The 20,837-nt window shown below is 43.1% G+C and overlaps 1 protein-coding gene across 1 annotated transcript in view; it reads left to right on the top strand.

Moving 5' to 3' along the window:
- Positions 1-613: 613 nt before the first annotated feature.
- Positions 614-20,837, top strand: part of LOC132381897 (mucin-2-like) — a 141,491-nt gene continuing 121,267 nt past the window's right edge. Inside the window, exon 1 of the mRNA XM_059951608.1 lies at positions 614-642. The gene's annotated coding sequence lies outside the window, so the exon portion shown is untranslated. The remainder of the gene's footprint in view (positions 643-20,837) is intronic.

Genomic DNA, 20,837 nt, shown 5'->3' with positions numbered 1-20,837 from the left:
GAGGCAGATACAGTAGGGGCATTAAGAAAACTCTGAGATCTGCACATAAATGATAGAATGTGCTGTAATGTCCTATGTTCTATCGTAAAGATTTGTAGGTTAATTTGCCCCTGTAAATTGGTTAGTGTTTCTGTATCATGGGGTGAATGAATAGAATTGTTTAATGTAAATCGGTGTTTAATAGCTGCATCAACTTGATGGGCTGAAGGACTCCCATGCTTTGAATTAATGTGCACTCTTTGAGCTGCTTTCAACAGTATTCCATAAAAAATATTGTTACTGTTTTGTTGTGAGACATTAAAGACGTTCACACCCTTGCTATACTTAAATAAATAAGTTCCTTTGTAAAGCTAAACTTCATTTTTCATGTTTCTATTAATATGTCCATATCTTCTTCTGAATGCAATAATTAGAAAATATGTGACATTCATATTAGATTACAACATCAGACTGTCAGATGATTTCATACTACTTTACTGATTTTGAAAGTTAAGCTAAGATGTTTTCATGATGACACCTTTTTGAACACCTCCTCTTTCCAACTATTGGTCCCCTGACAATGTATAAAAAGGTAATAACATGCCAACAGGTTTCACAACAACTCTGCTCTTATGAAACTTTGGTCATAGCTGGCTCCTGCAGGTAATTATTTCTGAATTCACTTTTGTGTTCTTTAGAACTGAGAAACAGGAATTGTTGATGCACGCAAGCAGAGAAAATGTTAAAGTTAAAAGGTATTTAAAAGTTGCAGGTTTAAGAAATGTTCTTATCAAGTCAGTCAGGATCGATGATGACTTGCTGCCACTCTAGTTTTGTGAGTTCTGACATGGGTAGTGAGGACAACGTGGAAACCAGATCTCTTCCACAGATGGGGCAGATTGAGGATAGATTGTGAGGTGGTCTACTGCTTTGAATCTGTACACGGCATTTCTGTGATGCTGATGCATGAAATGTTAAAAGAGTAACAAAAGCATGGAGACTCTTATGCAGGAATTTACGGACCACAAGACAGGGGTTCTAATTTATTTCAATTCATGTTTTGGGATCTGAGCATCGCAGGCAAAATCAGCATTTATTGTTTAGCCTAAAGCTGTTGGTGGGCTGCCAACTTGATTTATTGCATTCTCTCTAGTGAAGTTTCTCTCACAATGTAAATAGGGAGGGACTTCCAGGACTTAGAGTCAGAAATTCAGTAGTTTGTGACCAGTATTAAAGACCAAAATTTTATAAAATTTAGAGCATTTTAAGAAGGAAGCTGTTCTTGAGATTGAAAAGAAGAGCTCTTTCACAAAAGACAATTGAATCTTCCCAGTGACCAAACATCTTAATCCCAATTCTCATTACTATTCTGACATGACAGCGCATGGTCCTCTTGTGCCATGATTAGCCCACCCTCAGGATGGAGGAACAACACCTTATATTTCGTCTGGGTAGCTTCCAACCTGATGGCATGAATATTGGTTTCTCTTTCTGGTTAAAAAAAGTCCTCTCCCACCCTGCTTCTTCTATTTCCACTCAGGCCTCTTACCTCTTCTTACCTGCCGATCATCTTCCCCTGGTGTCCCTCTTTCTTCTGTTTCTCCCATGGTCCACTCTCTTCTCCTAGCAGGTTCCTCATTCTCTATCCTTTTACCTATCCCCTCCCCACACCAGGCTTCACCTTCTAGCTATCCTCCTTCCCCTCTCCCTCTACAAAACAACATAACTGTGTTTGCTAATGTCAAAATCTAATGCAAACAATTGATATGATCCTGTGGGGTCCAGAAAGTTAAGACACTTGACATCCAAGACAAACTGGCTAATTGAATCCAAAATTAGATTAGTGGAAGGATGCTTTTCCCGTTGAAAGTCTGAGACAAGAGGTGTTCCTCAGAGATCAATAATGAGACCTTTGTAGTTTGTTGTATGCACTAATAACTTGGATTTTGAGAAGCCAAATAAAGGTAGGATATACACAGTAAATAGTAAGTCACAAAGGAATGTTGTTGAACAGAGAAACCTAGGTGCCCAAGCACACAATTCCCAGAAAGTGGCAACACAAGTGGTAAAGAAGTTCAAATTTCAAAGTAAATGTTATTATCAGAGTATATGTATGTTACCATATACAACCCTGAGATTCATTTTCTTGTGGGCACACTCAGCAAATCTATAGAATAGTAATTATAATTGGATCAATGAAAGATTAACCAGAGTGCAGAAGACAACAAACTCTGCAAATTCACATTTAAATAAGTAGCAATAAATATTGAGAACCTGAGATAATGAGATGGTGTGAGTCCTCAGGTATCAAGGAGCAGCATGAGCTGGTTGCTGGGATTCCCTGATGATAGAGCCTGTTTCCCTATGACAGTATTTCATGTAGTTGTGCTCAATGGTTGGATGGGTTTTGCCCATGATGGACTGGGCCAAATCGACCACCTTTTGTAGGATTTTGCGTTCAAAGGCATTGAAGTTTCCATCCCAGGCTGTGATGTACTAAGTCGATATTCTGTCCATCAAACATTTGTAGAAATTTGTCAAAGATTTAGATGTCCTGTCAAATGTCTGCAGATTTCCAAGGAAGTAGATGTGCAGCCGTGTTTTCTACAGAACTGTACTTATGTGCTGAGTCCAGGAAAAATCTTCTGAAATAGTAAAACCTAGGAATTTTAAGTTGCCAACCCTCTCCACCTCTGATCCTTTGATGAGAACTGGATGATAGACCTCTGGTTTCCCTCTCCTGAAGGAGGTTGTTGTTATGGCAACACACATCCAAATTTTCAATCTCCCTCCTGTATGTTGTTATGTACCATTCAGCTAGATCTTCTAATACACAGAGACAAACTACAATTCAGAGTGGATCACATTAATGCATTTATTAATTTACTTGCAAGTGAAGGTATATTTCCTGTTGAGCTTCATCTGGAAAAAATAGCTTTGATCTTATGTTTCAACCAAAGCACTTTTATAGCAAAATGCTGGAAGAATTTAACAGGCCAGGCAACATCTGTGGAAAACAGTAAACAAGCTGAGACTCTTCATCAGGTCTGGCAAAAAGGATGAGAGTTTAAAGATGAGGAAGAGGATGAAGAAGTACACTGTGGTAGGTGATAAGTGAAACAGAGAGAGTGGGGGGGTGAAGTGAAGAGCTGGGAAGCTGATAGGTGAAAGAGATAAAGTGCTGGAGAGAGGGAGCAGCTAAAAAATTCATTAGAAGGGAAAAGATGAAATATGAAAGCAAGCAGCAAATAATAGAGTGGATAGTTAAAGTTTTCTCAACTACGTTAAAAATAAAAGAGAAATGAGAATGCTAGAAAATGAGGCAGGGTAAATAATAACTGGGGGCAAGGAGATGCCTGATGAACTAAATTAGTATTTTGCATCAGTCTTCACAGTGGAAGACACTAGCAGTATGCCTGATGTTATAGTGTGCAAAGGAAGAGAAGTGGCTGCAGTTACTGATACAAGAGAGAAGGTGCTCAAAAAGCTGAAAGACTCAAAGGTGCATAAGTCACCTGGACCAGAGGAACTGTACCCCAGGGCTCTGATAGAAGTAGTGTGAGAGATTGTGGTGGCATTAGTAATGATCTTTCAAAAATCATTGGACTCTGGCAAGGTGCTAAAGAACTGGAAAATTGAAATGATACTCCGCTCTTTAAGAAAGGAGGAAGGCTACAGAAAGGAAATTATAGACCAGTTAGCCTGACCTCAGTACTTGGGAAGATGTTAGAGTCAATTGTTAAGGATGAGGTGATGGAGTACATGGTGCCATAGGACAAGATATTACAAAGTCAGCATGGTTTCCTCAATGGAAAATCCTGCCTGACGAACCTGTTGGAATTCTTCGAAGAGATTACAAGTAGGATAGATAAAGGGGATGCAGTGGATTTTGTATATTAGGACTATCAGAAGGCCTTTGACAAGGTGCCGCACAAGAGGCTGTTTAAGAGTTTAAGAGTCCATGGTGTTACAGGAAAGTTACTAACAAAGTTAGAGGACTGGCTGATTGGTAGGATCCTTTTCTGGTTGGCTGCCAGTGACTAGTGGTGTTCTGCAGAAGTTGGTGTTGGGACCACTTATTTTTATGCTGTTTATAAATGATTTAGATCATGGAATAGATGGCCAAATGTTGTTGCCAAGTTTTCAGATGATACGAAGATTGGTGGAGGGGCATGTAGTGTTGAGGATGCTGAAGGACTTAGACAGATTAGGAGAATGGGCAAGAAAGTGGCAAATGAAATACAATGTTGGAAGATGCATGGTCATGCACTTTGGTAGTAGAAATAAATACGTGGACTATTTTCTAAATAGGGATAAAATCCAGGAATCTGAGATGCAGAGGGACCTGGGAGTCCTTCTGAAGAACATCCTGAAGGTTAACCTGCTGGTTCAGTCGGTGGTGAGGAAGGCAAATGCCAAGGTAGCATTCATTTCAAGAGGTCTAGAATACAAGAGCATGGATGTGATGCTGAGGCTTTATAAGGCCCTGGTGAGGCCTCACCTTGAGTATTGTGAACAGTTTTGGGCCCATCATCTTAGAAAAGATGTACTGGCATTGGAGGGCGTCCAGAGAAGTTCACAAGGATGATTCCAGGAATGAAAGGGTATCATACAAGGAACGTTTGATGACTCTGGGTCTGTACTTGCTGGAATTCAGAAGGATGAAGGGGGATCTCAGTGAAACTTTTCAAACGTTAAAAGACGTAGACAGAGAAGATGTGAAAAGGATCTTTCCGATGGTGGGAGAGTCTAGGACAAGAGGGCACGGCCTCAAGATAGAGGGGTGCCTTTTCAAAACAGACAGTCAGAGGAACTTCCTTAGCCAAAGGGTGGTGGATTTGTGGAATTTGATGCCACATGCAGCTGTGGAGGCCAGGTCTTTGGGTGTATTTAAGGTAGAGATTGACAGGTTCTTCATTGAATGTGGCATCAAAGGAGACAAGGAGAAAGCCGCAATCTGGGATTGAGGAGATTAAAAAAGGATGGGCTGGATAGCCGAATTTTGCTCCTATGCCTTATGCTCTTATGGATCTGATAGGAGAGGAAATGAAGGAGCACCAGAGGGAGTTGATGGGCAGGCAAGGAGATGAGGTGAGAGAGGGAAACAGGAATGGGAATGATGAAGGGGGTGCAACTACCAGAAGGTTGACAAACTGATATTCAAGCCATTAAAGTAAACGTGATCTCAAAGTGACTGACATGTCAGATTGGGAATGGGAAGTTGAATTGAAGTGGGTTGCCATCTGGGAGATCTCACTTTTTCTAGCGGATGGAGCGTGGGAACGAAGCAGTCTCCCACTCTACATCAGGTCTCACCAATATACAAGAGGCCACTCGGAGCACCAGGCACAGTATATGACCCAACAGCCTCAGGTGAAGTGTTTCCTTACCTGGAAGGACTGTTTAGGGCTCTGAATGGTAGTGAAGGAGGATGTGAAGGGCCAGGTGTGGTACTTATAGGTATGGAGGTTACGGACAATTATGTGCTGGACACAGAGGCTACTGGGGTCATAGCTGAGGACAAGAGGAACCCTATCTCTGATGGGGTGGCAGGAGGATGGGGTGAGAGCAGACGTGCATGCAGTGGAAGAGATGCGGGTGACGGCAGTGTTGATGGTAGAGGAAAGAAAGCCCCTTTCTTTGAAAAAGGAGGACATGTCCTCAATGCTGGAATTAATAGCCTCATCCTGAGAGCCGATGCAGTGAAGATGGAGGAACTAAAAGAAGGGGTTAGCATTTTTGCAAGAGACGGTGGAAAGAGGTATTGTCCAGGTAGCTGTGAGAAACAATGGGTTTGTAGAAGATAACAGAAGATAGACTCCAAGGAGATAGAGATAGAGAGATTGAGAAAGGGGAGCGAGGTGTCGGAATTGGACCAGGTAAATTTGAGGGCAGGGTGGAAGTTAGAGGCAAAGTTGATGAAGTTGACAAGCTCATCATGAATGCTAGAAGCAGCCACAATGAGGTCGTCAATGTAGCGTAAGAAAAGTTGGGGACTGATACCAGTGTAAGCTGGGAACATGGCCTCTTCCATGCGTCAACAAAAAGGAAAGCATAACTGGGGTCCATGTGTGTCCCCATGGCTTCACATTTGCTAACTTTTCTAGTGCTGATGCCATGTTAATCAGGTCCCATGCTGTCTTACCAGTTAGAAACATAGAAGCATAGAAAACCTACAGCACAATACAGGCTCTTCGGCCCACACAGTTATGCTGAGCATGTCCCTACCTTAGAAAATACTAGGCTTACCTATAGCCCTCTATTTTACTAAGCTCTTTACTTAAAAGATGCTAACGTCCCCACCTCCACCACCATTGCCCACAGCCCATTCCACGTACTAACCACTCTTTGAGTAAAAAACTTACCCCTGACATCTCCTCTGTACCTACTCCCCAACACCTTAAACCTGTGTCCTCTTGTGGCAACCATTTCAACCCTGGGAAAAAGCCTCTGACTATTCACATGATCAATGCCTCCCATCATCTTATATACCTATGTCAGGTCACCTGTTGTCCTCCATCACTTCAAGGAGAAAAGGCTGAATTCACTCAACCTATTCTCATAAGGCATGCTCCCCAATCCAGACAACATCCTTGTAAATCTCCATAGGCAAATGTTACTTTTCCCAGGGACAGCACTAAGTCCTTTTACTCTGGTGTTAGCATTATCCTATGATGGCCATATAGGTCATTCTCTAAAACACTTGTTTCCAAATTTATATCCCATCTGCCCACTGTGAAATTCTGGCAGTACTAATATGGGGAAGAATGGGTTTATGTTTCCTTGTCCCAACATTGTTGCACCATGTTTTTGGACCAATTGAAATAACGGTTCATTTCTGTTCCATTAAAGGGCACACCCATTTCCACATGTGCCTGGACATCCATACAAACCTAGCAGCTTAGGATATTGGTTCTGTTTGCACATTCGTAAGAAAGTGTTCATGGCAGTTACACTTGTCAGAGAAAAAAAATCGCTTGCATTAGGACTCTCAGTGGTTTTATATATTTTTTCACATCTTTAGGCACCTTCCTACTGTGAGAAGCGTGAATCCATGATAGGTTTTCCCTTAACTTAATGGATATATTAGTAAACAGCAGCACCTGAAATGATCCTTCAAATCAATGTTCCAAACAATTCTTTCTTTTAAATGTTCACACCACCACTTAATCTCTGGGCTCAATGTCATAGTACTTAGTGTCTGCTCATGGTTGCTGGGCTTCTATTACCTGTTGATGATATCCAGTAAAACAATAGTTCAGATTACTCTCATCCAAATTATGTACATCCATCTGCTTAACTCCCAGTGGCACATCCAATGGCATGCACAAGGGCAGTCCCATTATGACTTCATGTAGGGACTAACCAGTGGTTCTATTAGCAGAGGCTCAAATATTCATCAGAACCAAAGGCAGCATCTGATTCCACTTTAGTCCAGTTTCCTCACACATTTTGCTAAATATTGCGAGGTCATCCTCAAAGTCAAGGTCTTCTAAAGTAGAGAGAAGCATGCTCCTCTGCTTATCTTTCATTGTTTGCCTCATAACACAGTCAATCACCAGGTTAATTAATATCACTTGACATCACTCAACCTTGTTTGATTTCTGTCTTGACTTCAAAGCTCAAATTGCAGTCCTCAACTATGCAGGTGAAGTTAGCATGGAAGCTCTAGATAAGCTGGACAATTTTGGAGGAATCCCATATGATCACGAGAGGCTCTTCTTGTGGGTGCTATCAAAAGCCTTTTTGATGTCCACAAAATTGACATACAGTTGTCTCTGCCATTCTATGCACTGTTCAATAATGTTACATAGTGTGAAGATCTGGTTAACAGAGCCTCTGTTTCTTTATCCTCAAGCACATATCGACAGCATCTGTAATCCTTTAGACAATGACTTTGGTGAGAATCTTGCTGAGCACTAATAAAAGTGTTGCATTCACAGCACTCCTTTCTTGGGGATCTTACCAATAGCTCTCTTTTGACCAATTCCTGGGTACTGTCCCCATTCCCACATTATAGTAAGGAGTAGTTGCAGGATGGCTGCTACAGCTTTTGGTTAAGCTTTGAACAGCTCAGCATTCATATTGTCATGTACTGGAGCTTTGCTGTTCTTTAATGATTTAATTACACAAACAATCTGTGGACGTCCCTCTCAACAATAAGTACTCCTGTTTGAGTACTGTTGGGGGTGACGACCTTCCTGGGGGAAGCAACAGCAGCCTTGCCTCTGGCATTGAGACAGTCTGGCCCGGTGGCTCAGAAGGGTAGGGAACTGAAGAGGATGGCAGCAGTTATTGGGGACTCTATAATTAGGGGAAAAGATAGGCAATTCTGTACACATAAAAAGCAAACATGGATGCTAGTTTGCCTTGCAAGTGCCAGGGTCTGCAATGTTTCTGGACGTACTCACAATATCCAGAAAAGGGAGGGTAAGCATCCAGAAGTCATGGTACATATTGGTTCCAGCAATATAAGAAGAAAAAGGGAGGAGGTTCTAAAAAAAGAATAGTGGGAGTTAGGAAGGAAGCTGCAACCTCAAGGGTAGTAATCTAGGGATTGCTGCCTGTGCCATGTGACAGTGAGGATAGGAATAGAATGAGGTGGCAGATAAATGCATTCTGAAAAATTGGAGCAAGAGCCAGGGTTTCAGATTTCTAGATAATTGGGAACTCTTCTGGGACAGGTGGGACCTGTACAAAAGGGACAGATTATACTTGAATCTGAATGGACCAATATTCTTGTAGGTAGACTTATGAGAGCTGTTGGGAGTGGTTTAATCCAATATGGCATTGGGATGGGAACCAGTATGACAGAGGATGAGCTAACAGGGTTACATGCAGATGATGGGTGTATCATGAATGTAGGAAAGGACAAGTGGATGACTGGGTACAAATGCAGACGGAGCAAAGAGTTAAATTGTACCACAGAGGCAAAATTCAAAATGGCAAAGAATGCAAGGCTGAAGGTGCTGTATTTAAATTCGTGTAGCATTCGGAATAAGGTGGATGAACTCGTGTCGCAGTTAGAGATTGGTCAGTATGACATTGTGGGCATCACTGAGTTATGGCTGAAAAAAGTCCATAGCTGGGAGCTTAAGATCAAAGGATATACTTTGTACCGAAAGGACAGGCAGGAAGGCATAGGTGGCGATCTGGCTATGTTGGTAAAATGTGGAATTACATCTTTAGAAAGAGGTGACATACAGTCAGAGCATATTGAATTTTTGTGGGTGGAGTTAAGAAATTGCAAGGGTGAAAAGAATCATTATGGGAATCATATATAGTCCTCAAAATAGTAGCCAAGATGTGGGGTTGAGATTACAAAGGAAGCTGGAAAAGACATGTATTAGGGGTAATGGCACAATGGTAATGGGGGACTTCAATATGCAAGGGAATTAGGAAAGTCAAGTTGGTGTCAGATTGCAAGAGGGGGTATTTGTTGAATACCTACAAAATGACTTTTTAGAGCAGCTTGTGCTTCAGCATACTTGGGGAAAGACGATCTTAGACTGGGTGTTGTGTAATAACCCAGATCTTATTAGGGAGCTTAACGTAAAGGAACTCTTAGGAGGCTGTGATCATAATATGATTGAATTCATACAGCAATTTCAGAGGGTGAATCATAACTCACATGTATCGCAGTGGAGTAAAGGGAGTTTCAGAGGCATGAGAGAGGAGCTTGCCCAGGTGGATTGGAGGAGGTTACTGGCAGGGATGATGGCAGAGCAGTTATGGCTGAAGCTTGTGGGAATAGTTCACAAGGCACAGGATAGGTATGTCCAACAGAGAAAGAAGTTCTCAAAGGGCAGGGGTAGACAACCGTGGCTCAATAGGAAGTTAAGGACCACATAAAAGTCAATGAAAGGGTATATAAGGTAGCAAAAGTGAGCAGAAAGTTAGATGATTGGGAAGCTTTTAAAATCCAACAAAAGGCAACTGAAAGAAAGGAAAAGATGAAGTATGAGGGCAGACTAGCCAATTATGTAAAGCGGGATCCAAAAGATTTTTCACATATATAAGGAGTAAAAGGTGGGTGAGAGTTGATATTGGACCACTGGAAAATGATGCTGGTAAGGTAGTAATGGGGGACAATGAAATGGAAGATGAACTTAATGGGTACTTTGCATCTGTCTTCACTGTGGAAGACACTAGCACTGCACCAAAGTCAAAGGTCTTAAGGTGAAGAAGTCACCTGGGCCAGAGTCCTGAGACCTCCCTGAGAGAGGTTGCTGAAGAGATAATGGATGCACTGGTCACGATCTTCCAAGAATCACTTGATTCTGGCATGGTCCTGGAGGATTGGAAAATTGCAAATTCCACTCCACTCTTTAATAAGAGAGGAAGGCAAAAGAATTGAAATTATAGGCCAGCCTCAGTGGTTGGGGAACTGTAGGAGTCTATTATGAAGAATGAGGTTTCAAGGTACTTGGAGACTAATGATAAAATAAGTCAAAGTCAGCATGGTTTCTGTTGAGGGATATCTTGCCTGACAAATCTGTTAGAGTTCTTTGAGGAAGTAACAAGCAAGGTGTACAAAGAAGAGGCAGTAGCTGTTATTTACCTGGATTTTCAGAAGGTATTTGATAAGGTGCCACACATGAGGCTGCTTAACAAGATAAAATCCTATGGTGTTACAGGAAATATACTAGCATGGCTAGCAGAATGGCTGACAGGCAGGAGGCAGCGAGTGGGGATTATAGGGATTTTTTCTGGTTGGCTGCTGGTGACTAGTGGTGTTCCTCAGTGGTCAGTATTGGGACCACTGATTTTCACATTGTTTGTCAATGGTTTAGATAATGGAATTGATGGCTTTGTGGAAAAGTTTGTAGTTGATATGAAGATTGGTGGAGGGGTAGGTAGTGCTGAGGAAGCAATGCGATTGCAGCAGGACTTAGACAAATGGGAAGAATGGGCAAAAGAATGGCAGATGGAATACAGTGTTGGGAAATGTATGATAATGCATTTTGGTAACATGAACAGTAGTGTGGACTGTTATCTAAATGAGGAGAAGGTTCAAACATTAGAGGTGCAGAAGACTTAGGAGTGCAAGACTCCTGGCAGGTTAATTTACAGGGTGAGTCTGTGGTAAAGATGGCAAATGCATTTATTTCAAGGGGTATGAAGTATAAAAACGAGATAATGTTAAGGATTTATAAGACGCTTGTCAGGCCCCACTTTGAGTATTGTCAACAGTTTTGGGCCCCATATCTCAGAAAGGATGTACACTCATTGGAAAGAGTCCAGAGGAGGTTGACGAAGATGATTTTGGGACTGAAGGGGTTAACATTTGAGGAGTGTCTGGCAGCTTTCGGACTGTACTCACTAGAATTTATAAGAATGCGGGGGGATCTCATTGAAACCCACCAAATGTTGATAGAAGCAGGTAGGGTAGATGTGGAAAGGCTGTTTCCTATGGTATCAGAATCAAGTTTATTATCACCAGCATGTGACGTGAAATATGATAGGGATATCCAGAACTGGAAGACACAGACTTTAAATTTCTTTTTTTAGCCAGAGAGCAGTGAATCTGTGGAATGCTGTGCCACAGACTGTGGTGGAGGTCAAATCCGTGCATATCTTTAAGGCAAAAGTCGATTGTTTCCTGATTGGTCAGGGCATCAAAGGATATAGTGAGATGGCAAGTATAGGGAGATGAGTGGGTCCAGGATCAGCCACGATAGGGTGGTAGAGCAGACTCAATGGACTGAATGGCCTAGTTCTGTTCCTATGTCTTATGGTCTTATCTCTTCTCTCTTGGGTAGATCTGTGTTGATGTTGAGGTCCTCTGCTGCCTCTTGTATGTTAGATTATCCATGTCTACTTAATAATCCCCTGAAATACATTGTTCATCATGATTCTTGCTCTTTCTTAGTTGTCTAAAGCAGCCTATTCTTATCTCTCATGCGGCCACTGGATCTAGCCTAGAATATTCCACATTCCAATTTTGAAATCGTGTCTATATTTCCCCAATCACCTTGACAGGCTGCTTCTTCAGCTTCCTCTGAAAGGTCTTCCATGTCAACTCTCTTATCCTTTCTTACAAGCCTCTTCATGTTCTTGATAGCTTCCGTATATGCAAGTTTAAGTTTCTCCTCAATTTGTGTTGTCTTTGCATCTAACACTTTCTTCTAAGGCTAGCCATGTTTCCTGTTCTATCCATTTTTTGTTCTTCTTTCAAGCTCTAGACAAGTCTCACTGCTCTCTTTGAAGACTGAGGCAATCCATTTCGATTTTGTGTCAATCCTGTCTACTGGCACATGCTTGTCAATGTCCTCCAAGTCCTGGAATCTGTTCTTAAGCTGAATGGTGAAGGCAGATTTTACACTGGTGCCCTTGAGCTTTTCAAGATCAAGAAGTCTTTGTGTTCTGGTCCCAGTGCTTTTCAGCTTGAATTTCATCACTGCTACAAAAAGAACCACTGATCATTAAATGGTCAAACTGGTTCTAGTTACGTTCATTGGGTGACCATTATGTCAGCTTGTGAATTTCAGTGTGGATAGAGGGCCCCCTAGAGCCAGTTTGTTCATGGCACAGAATTCCACCTGTCTTTCACCATTGTTATTCATCATTCCACATCCATGCATGTAAATTTCCCTAGTGAAGTGTGAGTTGTTATTTCACATTTTAGTGTTTAGATATCCCATGACAATGATTATGTCATGGTGTAGTGGTAACTCTACCTCTGATTGCAGGTACCTTTGTTTGTAGAAAATATCCTTTTTCTTCAATGTCGTTGTCGTTAGTTGGAGCATAGCACTGGATCACACTTGCTTCCCTTTCAGTCTGACTCTCATCAGCCTGCTGTTGATTGGTTTCCACTCCGGCAAGCACTTCTCGTTGCCTTTCTTCCAAAGGACAGCCACACCATCACGATGCTGACCATCTTCATTTCCTGAGTATAAAACTGTTTCACCAGATGCTTCCAGACCCTGTGCATCTCCTTTCACTGACACCCAGTATATGTAGGATGTAACGATGCATTGCTGCACTTATTTGTGCCAGCTTGCCAGTATTCTACATGGTTCATAGATTCCAAAATACACTCTTTGTCTTGACCATGCCAGTGTTCAGGACATCCTTCATCATGTCAATAGCTTCCTCTTGGTTTTCACTACTGTCACTCATGAAATCCCAGGCTGTGACTCAGGAATACTGTTGCACACAGATATAGGATTCTTCATTGTTGTTTCCGTAACCTTTTTTTTTGACCAGTCAGGGATGTTAGCCCTGAGCTGAACCCTTGTACCTGAAAGACCAGTGGACCACTTTTAGTCTGTCCTCTACTCTTTGATCTGTTTGGCATGGGTGACCTTACCAAAAGTCAAAACACAAGGTCTGACCGCAGACAACAATGCTTTCCTTCTCATTAAGGCATTTAATCCTCCAACTTTATGACAACGTTATGGTCCTCTTGGAAGAGAAGGAATAAAAGCATAGATTGTTTTCTAAATGGGGAGAAAATTCAAAAATCAGAAGTGCAAAGGGACTTTGGAGTCCTTTGTTCAAGTTCAAAGTACATTTATTATCAAGGTATGTATAAATTAAACAACATTGAGATTTGTCTGCTAACAGGTAGCCATAAAACAAGAAACCCGAAATAATCCAATTTAAAAAAAAGATCAACACCCAAAGTGCAGAGAGCAAGAGAGAGAAAACACAAATCATGTAAACAGTACTAGTCAGCACCAACACAGAGAATGAATCTACATTCATCACATAGCAGGAGAAATCACTGTGAAGCTGGCAGATATGAAGCCTGGAGCAGCCGGACTAGTCTCACAGCCTCAGTACCACGGAGAGCAGAGAAAGTGTCATGGAAGAGTGATCAGAATCAGTCAACCCTTGTCTCCGGTCTCATTGCCTGAACTGTTCAGTCTATGTGGATCAGTATTTAAATTGTCCAAACACCAGGCTGTTTCCCGCACTAGGACCTCAGCCCTGCTGCAGCAATACACTCTGGGCGTGGACTGCACCACCCAGCCCATGGTCACCACCACATAATCGACTTTTCCAAATTGGCTCAGCACTGAGATTGACCCAACATCGCTCCCAGTTTAGATGTATGAACTCTAAGCTACGCTTTGACTCCTCTGATTCACTTGCTCCAACTCTATCTCTGACTCTGTCTCAAACATGCCTCGACCCTGCTCCAACCGTTTCTCCTCAAACATGCCATGCTTCAACTTTGCTTTGCACCTGCATGCCTTGTACCTCAAGTGAGCCTCACAGTCACTCACCTCTTCGTTTTTTGTGGTGACTGTTTTCCACAATTTACCATAGCAAAAGCGTTATTTATTAAGTATTTAGTCGTATTTCTAGCTTTATGAACTCCCGGTAAAATGTCGCCCAACTTCAGTAGCACTATCTTAAACCGGAATCGTCGTTCAGGATTCCTGAATGGTCTATTGCAGGTTGAGCAGTTGATTCAGAACAAGAAGGCAGCGGGAGAACACCTAAGGATTTCCAGAGGGAAGACATTTTGAGTTCTCAGGTGAAGAGAGAGGCCAGACTGCGCAGGCGCGTGACGTCAGCCAGTTGAGCGCAAACAGTTTAGAAAGGGCAAGGAATCTGCAGAAGTTGTTGATTCAGAACAAGAAGGCAGCGGGAGAGCACCTACGGATTTCCAGAGGGAAGACATTTTGAGTTCTCGGGGGAAGAGAGAGGCCAGACTGCGCAGGCGCGTGAAGTCAGCCAGTTGAGCACGAACAGTTTAAAAAGGAGGCAGCCATAACCAGCGGGCAGCGGAGTGAGAGGTAGCAGAGTGAAAGGGCTTTGGCGCCACGGGCTTCGTCGGTAACGGGAAGAGGTGAGGCAGTTGTTGATTGCAGTGGGAGGTAGTATGTGTGTCAGGCCAGTTCTCTGTGGTTGGTGTCAGATGTGGGAGGTCCTGGAGTCTCCTGGCATCCCAGATGGCCACATCTGCACCTGGTGCATCGAGATGCAACTCCTAAGGGACCGTGTTAGGGAACTGGAGCTGCAGCTCAATGACCTTCATCTGGTCAGGGAGAGTGAGGAGGTGATAGAGAGGAGTTACAGACAGGTGGTCACTCCAGGGCCACGGGGGACAGGGAAATGGGTCACAGTCAGGAAAGGGAAGGGGAAGAGTCAGGTACTAGAGAGAAACCCTGTGGCTGTACCCCTTGACAATAAGTTCTTGTTTGAGTACTGTTGGGGGGTGGCAGCTTACCTGGGGGAAGCGACAGTGCCCATGCTTCTGGCACGGAGTCTGGCCCTGTGGCTCAGAAGGGTAGGGAAAGGAAGAGGAAGGCAGTAGTGATAGGGGACTCTATAGTCAGGGGTTCAGACAGGCGTTTCTGTGGATGCAGGAAAGAAATTCAGATGGTAGTTTGCCTCCCAGGTGCCAGGGATGTTTCTGATTGCATCTAAGATATCCTGCGGTGGGAGGGAGAACAGCCAGAGGTTGTGGTACATATTGGTACCAATGACATAGGTAGGAAAAGGGAAGAGGTCCTGAAAGAAGGCTACAGGAAGTTAGGAAGGAAGTTGAAAAGCAGGACCTCAAAAGTAGTAATCTCGGGATTACTGCCTGTGCCACGCGACAGTGAGAATAGGAATAGAATGAGGTGGAGGATAAATGCACGACTGAGGGATTGGAGCAGAGGGCAGGGATTCAGATTTCTGGATCATTAGGACCTCTTTTGGGGCGGGTGTGACCTATACAAAAAGGACGGGTTGCACTTGAATCCCAGGGGGACCATTGTCCTGGCAGGCAGGTTTGATATAGCTGTTGGGGAGGGTTTAAACTAGTTTGGCAGGGGGGGTGGGAATCAGAATGTGAGTGCAGGGATTAACCTAGAAGGATAAGGGTATGTTGCTAAGAGCTCTGAGTTGATGAGGAAGGACAGGCAGGAGACAGAACATAATTGTAGCCAGTTAAAGGGGTTGAAATGTGTCTATTTCAATGCTGGGAGTATTAGGAACAAGGAGGATGAACTTAGAGCATGGATTAGTACGTGGAACTACGATGTTGTGGCCATTACTGAAACTTGGTTGGAGGAAGGGCAGGATTGGATGATGCAGGTCCCCGGGTTCAGGTGTTTTAAAAGGAACAGGATAGGAGGTAGAAAAGTGGGGGGGGAGTGGCATTTCTGGTCAGGGATAGTATCACGGCTATAGAAAGGGAGGACGCTGCAGAAGGAGTGTCCATGGAGTCAGTCTGGGTGGAAGTCAGAAATAGGAAAGGATCAATCACTGTGCTGGGAGTAGTAGTAGCCCCCAAATAGCCCTTGGGACACTGAGGAGCCGATAAGCAGGCAGATTTTAGAATGGTGCAGGAAATACAGGGTACTAGTTATGGGTGATTTCAACTTCGCTCATATTGACTGGCACCTCCTGAGTGCAAGGGGGATAGATGGGGCTGAATTTGTCAGGTGTGTTCTGGAGGGATTCCTGACACAGTATGTGGACTGGCCGACGAGAGGAGAGGCTATACTGGATCTAGTTCTGGGTAATGAACCTGGTCAGGTGACAGACCTCTTGGTAGGGGAGCATTTTGGTGAGAGTGACCACAACTCCCTTAGCTTCAGTATAGCTATAGAAAGGGATAAAATCAGACAAAATGGTAAAGTGCTTAACTGGGGAAAGGCTAACTTTGAAGGGATGAGGCAGGAAGTAGCGAGAGTAAATTGGAAACAGATGTTCAAAGGGGAAAGCACAGAAGTAATGTGGGAGAAGTTTAGGGACAACTTGAGCTGGGTTCAGGATAGGTTTGTCCCACTGAGGCAAGGGGAAAATGGTAGGAAAAGGGAACCATGGCTGATGAAACATGTGAGGCAACTCGTCAAGAGGAAAAAGGAAGCATATGTTAGATATAAGAAACAGGAAGTAGGAGGCACTTATGAGAAGTATAAGGTAGCCAGGAATGGAGCTAAAGAAAGGACTTAGGAGAGCTCAAAGGGGGCATGAGAAGGCCTTGGCATGTAGGATTAAGGAGAACCCTAAGGTGTTCTATGTGTATGTGAAGAATAGGAGGATGACGAGAATGAAGGTGGGACCACTAAAAGATAAAGAGGGCAACATCTGCCTGGAGGCAGAGGAGGTTGGAGAGGTCCCAAATGAATACTTTGCTTCAGTATTCACAAGTGAAAAGGATCCTGATCAGGATGAGGTCGAAGTAGAACGGGCCTGTGTGCTGGACAATGTGGAGATTAAGGAAGAAGTGCTGGATCTTCTTAAAAACATTAAGATTGATAAATCCCCAGGGCCGGATATGATACACCCCAGGTTGTTGTGGGAATTGAGAGAAGAGATCGCAGGATAGAGATAGCTATGATCTTTGAATCCTCTTTGGCTGCAGGGGAAGTGCTGAAGGACCGGAGAATGGCAAACGTAGTTCCCTTGTTTAAAAAAGGTAATAGGGAGAAACTGGGAACTATAAACCAGTGAGTCTTACATCAGTGGTATGCAAACTACTGAAAAGGATTCTTAAGGATAGGATCTACGAGCATTTGGAGAAGTACAGTCTACTCATGGATAGTCAACATGGCTTTGTGAAGGGAAGATCGTGCCTCATGAGCCTGATTGAGTTTTTTGAAGATGTAACAAAAGAAATTGATGAGGGTAGGGCAGTGGATGTGGTCTACATGGACTTTAGCAAAGCATTTGACAAGGTCCCTCATGAGAGACTCATCCAGAAAGTCATGAGGCATGGGATCAGTGGAACCTTGGCTGTTTGGATAAAAAATTGGCTTAAAGGAAGAAAGCAGAGGGTAGTTGTGGAAGGAAAGTATTCTGCCTGGAGGTCAGTGACTAGTGGAGTGCCGCAGGGATCTGTCCTGGGACCCCTATTTCTGATTTTTATAAATGACCTGGATGTAGAGGCGGAAGGATGGGTGAGTAACTTTGCAGATGACACGAAGATTGGAGGAGTTGTGGATGGAGCTGTAGGTGATCGAAGGTTACAAGAGGATATAGACAGGCTGCAGAGTTGGGCAGAAAAATGGCAGATGGAGTTCAATCCGGACAAGTGTGAGGTGATGCATTTTGGAAGGACAAACCAGAAGACTGAGTGCAGGATTAATGGTCAGTTACTTAAGAGTGTGGATGAACAAAGGGACCCTGGGGTTCAAATCCATACACCCCTCAAGGTCGCTGGTTGATAGGGTAGTTAAGAAGGCATATGGAATGCTAGGCTTCATTAATGGGGGATTGAGTTCAAGAGTCGAGAGGTCATGTTGCAACCTTACAAATTTCTGGTGAGACCGCACTTAGAGTATTGTGTTCAATTCTGGTCACCTCATTCTAGGAAGGATGTGGAAGCTATGGAGAGGGTGCAGAGGAGATTTACCAGGATGTTGTCTGATTTGGAGAGCAAGTCATATGAAACAAGGTTAGCAGAGCTGGGACTTTTCTGTTTGGAGTGTAGAAGAATGAGAGGGGACTTGATAGAGGTCTACAAGATTATGAGAGGCATAGATAGGGTGGATAGTCAGTCCCAGGGCACCAAAAGCAAACACCAGAGGGCATACATACAAAATGAAGGGAGGGAAGTTTAAGGGAGACATCAGGGGTAGGTTTTTTACAGAGAGGGTTGTGAGTGCCTGGAATGACTTGCCAGCGATGGTGGTGGAGGCTAAAACATTAGGGGTATTTAAGATCCTCTTGGACAGGCACATGGATGAAGAAAAATGGAGGGTTATGGGGTGGTGTGGGCTTAGTACTTTTTTTAAGGATTATATGGGTCGGCACAAAATGGAGGGCTGAAAGGCCTGTACTGTGCTGTGGTGTTCTATGGTTCTATAAGGAAGGCAAATGCAATGCTAGCAGTCATTTTGAGAGGACTCAAATATAGGGCCAAAGGTGTGATGCCGAGACTTTACATGGCATTAGTGTATTGTGAGGAGATTTCGGCCTCTTATGTAAAAAAGGATCTGCTGACATAGAACGCAAACCAGATGAGTTTCACAAGAATGATTCTGGGAATGAAAGAGTTAATGCATGAGGAGAATTTGATGGTTCAGGGCCTGTACAAACTGGAATTCAGAAGAATGAGAAGGGATCTCATTGAAACCTATTGAATATTGAAAGGCCTAGAGCAGCCTACACCAGAGGCCTAGAGCAGGCCTCAATCTTTTTGCCCTGGAGGAACCCTTGAAATAATTTTCAGGCCTCAAGGAACCCCTGCATAAAAGTTATTATAGAGATTACAGCTCATGGTACATTAGCGTGATCAGTAAGATGTAGGTATAATAATCCAAAAATAAATTGTCAATGCTCTTCAATAGTTCAATCGGTGCATTTAACATCAGAGAAATGTATAAAATATACATCCTGAATTTCTTTTTCTTTACAGACATCCACAAAAACAGAGGAGTTCCCCAAAGTATGAATGCCAATAAAAACGTTAGAACGCTAAAGCCCCCCCAACTCCCCCTCTCACGCACAAGCCGCAGGAAGGCAGTGACCCAACACCCCCACCAGCAAAAAGCATCAGCATCCTCCACTGAGCAGTCAAGTGTTCAGCAAAGCATCATTACAGACACAGACTTGCAGTACCCCAAAAACTACTCATTCACCCAGTAATTCGATATACCACAGGCTCGCTCTCTCCTTCATAAGGGAAAAAGAGGTGTCCCTGTTCCACAGCAAGACAGGAGACAAAACAAACAACTTGCTGATTCTGTTCCGTCACTTTTTCTGAGCTCTATACTGGGGGAGTCAGCACTAGAAAGGTGCAGCTCTCCAGGCACACAAGCCCTGGCAGCTAACCCACTGTTCCGTGTTCTCCTGCGATGCTTCAGTCAGGGGCACTGGTGTAGAATCAGCATGTCCCCAGAGGCTCAATATCCCTGAATCCTGAAGGTGCGCTCGTCTTCCAGGCTGTGTCCTTGGGATATCAAAAAACAGCCAGTCATGAGGCCCTGAGAGTGCATCCCATTCCCGCAAAGGACCGGTCAGAGTGTAACTCCAGTTCGGGGTCTTCAAAAGAACCCCCCACACCTTAAAAAGGATGTAGAGAATTATTTTGTTGAGAATGAATTTTTAGCCAATCTTTCCTGAAAAAAAAAGCAGGCAGTTAAGCTTAGCTTACCTTTCTTGAAATTAACCTCTTTCCTTTCCCTCATTTTAATGCTATTTACAAAATGAAAATTTATTGACAGTGTTGAATTGTAAAGTTACTAATGTTGAATTGTAAAGTTGTGACACTATCTGGATTAAGCTAAATCAATATATATACCTGAAGGCAATTTTAAACAAGACTTTAAAGAAAACAGTTTCTTACTAAGTTACATGATCAGACTCAAATATAGACCTAGCATATGAAATCCGTGCTTGTATTTTACTGCACAAATCTGCAATTCGGGGTTGAATGTGAAATTAGCAAACAGGGATATCACCTTCAATTGAAAGGAGACGATCTCCATCCTTGCTCTTGATGCTTGTTAAACAAGCGAAAGCTTGCTCACACATGTAAGAATTTGAAAACTACAGCAAAATGTTCATTGCTTTCCTATGAATGGCAGGATACTCTTCTTCCACAGAAATCCAGTACGTCCAGGGCAGGTCATACATCTCATATCGAGTGCATGATCAGACTGCGTCTCAAAAAGCTTTTCCTCTTCTCTCAAAGTCAAGTTGTCAGGCTGAGCAGAAAATTCAGAAGAAGAGTTCTACCCCAGTCATACACTTGTGTTGAAAGGGAGGAAAAACAATGTTCAATTTTGTTCTTTACTTCTTCCAGGTGGTTTTCAATAAGACTCAAGACTTTCTGATATCTTTCCTCATTCTCAAGCCCAAGCAGCAATGGAAACATTTCAAGATTTCCTTTTGCAACATGATTTTCCAAAGACTCAGTTTCCTTTTAAATCCAAGAATTTTGTCACTTGAAGTCAAAACAT

The sequence above is a fragment of the Hypanus sabinus genome, chromosome 27, assembly GCF_030144855.1.
Source record: "Hypanus sabinus isolate sHypSab1 chromosome 27, sHypSab1.hap1, whole genome shotgun sequence".
In the NCBI taxonomy this organism is placed as follows: Eukaryota; Metazoa; Chordata; class Chondrichthyes; order Myliobatiformes; family Dasyatidae; genus Hypanus; species Hypanus sabinus.
This window is presented reverse-complemented; position numbering and strand designations above follow the sequence as displayed.